The sequence below is a fragment of the Talpa occidentalis genome, unplaced genomic scaffold, assembly GCF_014898055.3.
Source record: "Talpa occidentalis isolate TD23 unplaced genomic scaffold, MPIMG_talOcc4v2.1 talOcc4.4, whole genome shotgun sequence".
In the NCBI taxonomy this organism is placed as follows: Eukaryota; Metazoa; Chordata; class Mammalia; order Eulipotyphla; family Talpidae; genus Talpa; species Talpa occidentalis.
Genome location: NW_023604295.1, coordinates 42,676,709 through 42,682,326, shown reverse-complemented (window position 1 = coordinate 42,682,326; position 5,618 = coordinate 42,676,709).

The following is a 5,618-nucleotide window of genomic DNA, read 5'->3' as shown; positions in this document are numbered from 1 at the left end:
GCAGGCTTTAATGGAGAGAATACTTTCTCTGAAATTTGAATAACTACATAAATAAGGATATAGTTTTTCACTTTTGGTAATGAAGCTTCATTAACCTCTAAGCTCCAAGAAACTCTTTTTCTATCTGGCACTATGTATGTACAAATAGAACACTATGTTTTAAATAGTCATATTTCCCCTAATGACCATTGAAGTATCCTACATTTGTTAATATTTTAGCATGAAGTGACAGTCTCTGGGCTTGGACTGCCTGGTTTCAACTCCCAGCTGTGCCACTTACTACCTGAGTGACTTTGAGTACTTCTTGCCTCTATTTCCCCAACTATTGAATAAAGATAATAAACAGTACCCACTTCATAATTATCATGAGAATTAGGCCAGTTAATATATGTGAAGAACTAAGAGCGGTGCCTGGCACATATTAAGTACTTCATAACATTTTAATATTGCTGCTGTTTTCCAAACTGTCTCTCTCATCTGAAAGGAGAGAATTCTTTCATTGGACCACATGTGATGATTGTGGGCTCAGAAAATGTTTCTGGGCCCGTAGGAATATGAGGTTCTTGATAGTTGGCCCCAAACTTCTGTCTTTGAAAAAAGAACACACATTTTCCAGCCACAAATTTGAGAAGACTCCATACTACACCCCTAGGCTCTCCCCTAACTCATTTTCTAAAAATCCCAACCAGACCTGCTCACCTCATAAAAGCTGATGAAAGACAGAAACCACCCATGGGGGCTGTTTTCTTTTTATAGTCTTAACTGAAAAACTCTTTGATGAAAATGGACTTATCTCCTCTTTTATTTTGGAAAATCGCCATTAAATAAAACATTGGTTATCCAAGCAATTATACCAAATTTTATGCACCATTAATATATTAACATTACTTTAATACTTAAGGTATTGTAAGACAATAAAAGCAAACAGGTCATCATCTCTCATGGTTCAGTAGCAATGATAAAAATATTGCAACCAGAGTGAGCTGAGTAATAGTCATATGTCTATGGCACGAGGACTGAAAAGACCAAGAAAAAGTCACGGGGATATTGTTTAGTATTGGTACACTAAAAGTTAATGATTTAAAACAAGAAATTTTGGGCCTCCCTGGTGGCGCAAGGGGTTAAGACACAACCTATGAAGCTGTCCACAGCCACTGCAGCACAAGTTCCATCCTCACCAGGGAGCTACCCTCATGGCGCAGCAGACCTCTCCTGTCTCACCTGCTGCTCCCCTCAGCAGTGTACTTCAGTCAATCTGCCTGTTCTGTTCCCCACTCTGTCTCTGGTGAATACTCTCATCCTCCACACCTCTGGCCTGTACCCCAGGTCTTGTATGCATAAATAAATAAGTCTTAAAAAAAAATTTTTTTTAAGTTGAAAGAGCTGGCCGGCCGGCAGTCGGGCTTTCCGCAAGATACAGGAGACAGCGCCATCTACCGGCCGTGGAGTTTGCCCAGCGGCCAGGAAGCGGGGAGAGTGATGGTTTTAAAATCGCTCAAAAGGTTTGTCTCAAGCTCTTTTGGTGTCGGTGTCACCTACACGCTTGCTCCAAAAGGAAGTTGGCCTTCTTATGCCTAATAGACTCCTAGCTGCTAGACTCCCAGGAGAAGCAATGATGTGCCGCCTGGCCACGAGGAGCCATCAATCTGAGGCACCCGCGTGATGAGCCGCGTGGGGAATCCCTAGGCTTGGGTCTGCCCTAGATCAGTGAAGCACTGTGGGATGGGTCTCAGGCACGAGAGACTTTTAGCTCTCCTCACGTGTCGTCAACGTGCGGCTGACGTATCCCTACACCACATGCAGTGTTGGAAACCATTATCTCAATAAAAATAGAATTCAAAGAAACAAAATATATATGACAAGTTAACTCCTGAAACCATCACTATAATCAAGATAATGAATATACTCTTCAAGACTGAGCTGGCAGAATCCTACTTTATACTCCTGTTTCACAATTATTTAATACAGGTGCTGTCAGGGAGGCTGCCCTTCCCAGCTGGATTCAGCCAAGGCCGACCTCAAAAGACATGTCGCCCAGTGCCAAGATCTGTAGGATAATATACTTGAAAGGAAAAAAATACCAGTTTTATTAGGGTATAATTGAAGTACAATAGACTGTGTATGTGTGTATATGTGTGAGTGTATATATATATATATGCACACACACACATATATATGCACATGTATATAATGTACAATTTTTTTTTAAATGAACTCTGGCTGCTTGCTCAGTATGGATGGAACTGGAGAGGACTATGCTGAGTAAAATGAGTCAAAAGGAGAAAAGCAGGGCCTCCCTGGTGACGGAAGAGGTTAAGCTGCAACCTATGAAACTCACTGCAGCTACTGCAGCAGAAGTTCAATGCCCAGCTGGGGAGCTAACCCACATGGAGCAGCAGACCTCTCCTGTCTCCCCCGCTGCTCCCCTCAACAGTGTATTTCAGTCGATCTGCCTGTTCTGTTCCCCACTCTGTCTCTGGTGAATTCTCTCACCCCACACAACTCTGGTCTGTACCCCAGTTCTTGTATGTATAAATAAATAAATCTTTAATTAAAAAAAAAGAAGAAAAGCAAACACCAGATGATTTCACTTATGGGTGGACTATAAAGAAACAACACAAGGAAACAAAGCTAAAGCAAAACAAGCCCCGGAAATCTGAATGCAAAATGGAGACCCTAGTTGACCTTAGCCCCTGGTTGACTGGGTTAAATCTGTTATGAGAATGTTATTTAAAGTTGTATAATTGCAACCTCTACTAATGATTCAATACTGTAGCAGCAAAGTATCATTTGTAAAAATTCAGTTATTTTTATACTTAAATCCACTCTAAGTCTGTCATTCTAGTCAGTAAATGATACAATAAAAATAAACATCATTTTCATTGTGTATTTTTCTCTTAATTAAAAGCAAACCCAGCACATAACAATAACAAGCACATAGTTATTTTTCACGAGGATGTCACTTAAGCGATGGGACTGTCTTGTGAGGTACTGCATGGCAGATGTGGGATGGATTGTTTCTGAATTGAATCATCCTCAGTGCCCAATGCATCTAGGAAATAAACCTTTTGACCAAACCAAAAACAAACCTAGAAATAGAAATCTGATAGCAAAATTCAGGTTACCCTCGAGGGGGGGGCAGCAAAGGTTAGAGAGGTTCCAATGGGCTGTGGTAGAGGACTGTGGGTACCTTGGTGTGTTGACGTACATCTGAAGAGGTGGAACCTATATCCCTAAACCACATACAGTGTTGTAGTGTGGTTTATAGTGTTGTAAACCACTATCTCAATAAAAATATAATTCAAAAAATAAAATATATATGACAAGTGTTAATATACTCCTGAAATTATCACCATAATCAAGATAATGAATATACTCTTCAAGACTGAGCTGGAAGAATCCTGCTTTATATCCCTGTTTCACAATTATTTAATACGCTTATCCACCATTGTACTGATTGAGAAGGAAGCCAACTCACCATGTACAATCTCCTTCTTGGGGAACAGGTGATAGGACCCAGTTGGGACATGAGTAGGTGACACTTCTACATGAGTGTGCTGTGAGGAGATGGGAGGGATATGGGAGGTGGGTCAGAAGAGACTATGGTTTAGCTCATCTCCACAGTTGGAAGTGTTTATTGGCCATTGAAGGAAAGGCGGCGTCCCAAGTGTAGAAAACAGCATGAGCATAAAAGTGCAGTCACACAAAGAGGTGGCAAGTTTTGTGAGCAGCAGGCATGGCCCAGAGTGTTAGTGCACTGCAGGTGTGGGGGGTGTGAAGGAAAGCAGGAATGATCGGTGGCAATAGTCAGATGATGAGTGAGATGAGCCCCAGGAGCCTGGCTTGATTCTATGAACTCAGTCTCAGTGGAGAACCCCCGAAGCCTTAAGCAAGGGGCATCATGGTCAGATTTAACTCTTAGCAACAGCCTCCCAAGGTTGCAGGACAATTAGTCAGAAACTTTGTAAAGTTTGGAGAGCAGAAACACATGAATTATAGGCACATCATTTAAGAACCAATTTTGAGAGCAAAAGCCATTTTCATAAACACAACACATAGCCATATTTAGAGCTTTTTTATTCAAACAATAGCAACTAAAGTCTCTGAAGAATGGATGATACACTGGTCCATGAAGCCCAGAGTTTGTATGATCCTAGGCCTTTGAGAAGAAATGGAAACTGGTTTGCTCTGATGCAAAGGGACACAATGGAGGTGGACTCTTTAGAAAAGAGGTTCAAATAGCCCACTGGGTCCAGAACCATCTTCAAGCATAAAGGAGGCAAAGTGCATAAAGGAGAAATAAAAGTCTACGATGATGTACACCTGAAACCTATATAATGCGATAAGTCAGTATTACTTTAAAAAGAAGGAAGTTTGTGATAACAAGTTACAGTTTTAAGTTGCCTCTGCATCAATTCTGCTGTTAGCTGATTGATTGATGGCTAATGGTGAGCATTAGCGGCATTTTATTCCACTCACCACCTATCTTTGAGAACACATGAGTAAATGCAAATGGTGTCACTGAAGATACTTTTTGCAGAAATGACTGGGCTAACAGCATACTGGGCTAACAGCAAAGAGCAGAGCCTCCAAGTAAGGCCACCTCAGAACTCCAGTTCCATTCTTCCAGTTTTCTGGGTCCTGGCCTCCTCCAGTGTCAGCGTTCTCCTAAACAAACTGAAGCAGTTCAAGGGCTTCCATCCTTAAGCCCAGTCTCCAGAAGAGAGTTCTTCCTTCAAGCCTCTTATGAAGATTGGGCTTTATTCTACTTGCATCCATTTATGCCAAGTGCTGAGTCAAGTCAATCACAGGGGTGGAATTTTGCTGATTGGCTTGGAGCAACCAAGGCCCGCCCCTGGATAGCAGGTGTCAATCAATTCAGTGTTCTGTGTGTGACGATAGCTACTGAAAGTGAGACTTACTGCCCTGAGCATCACCAAAAGCCCCAAATATCAGAAAGGACAACATCTGCTAAAGATTCTTTATTTGCAAACTCCCTTAGTTAATAGTCAAGGGAAAAAAATAATAAAAATAACAAGGGGACAAGACATTAGACATAAAGGAGGACATTATTAACATTTTTAAAAAACCTGTGGTGGATGTGGCAGCTCTGTTTTTGAGGTGGTGGATATTGGTGTCACAGCTAAGCCTCTGTCTCTACTGAAGGCCAGGGCCTCAGTGCTGTCCCCTCAGATGAAGTCACCTGCATCACGAGGCTGGATATGTGGATCCAGGGCACAAGCTTCTTCTCTCACCATCAGTTAGACAGAATGGGTGCAATTTCAAAGTCACTTAAAACGCTTGCTTCTGCGAGGCTTTGTTCACTCTTTTCCTTGAGTCTTGGGAAGGCTGTGAATTAGAGGAGGTGTCCTCTTATTTGATGAATAGGGGGCTCTGAGATGAAGGTGGACTTGGTGCCTTCTCTCTACTCATCCTCTCAATCTAGCTTCCTTTTTCCTTTGCTTCTACTCATGCTCATATTTTTTCTCCTGCCTCTCCCACATACTAGCACCTCAAAAAATCTGGAATGGACCCTACAAGGGATATTTCTACCACAGCCTTTTCAGTCAACATCAAAAAGTTCTTGGGTTTCCAGCCCTACCTCTGAAAAAGCAGAG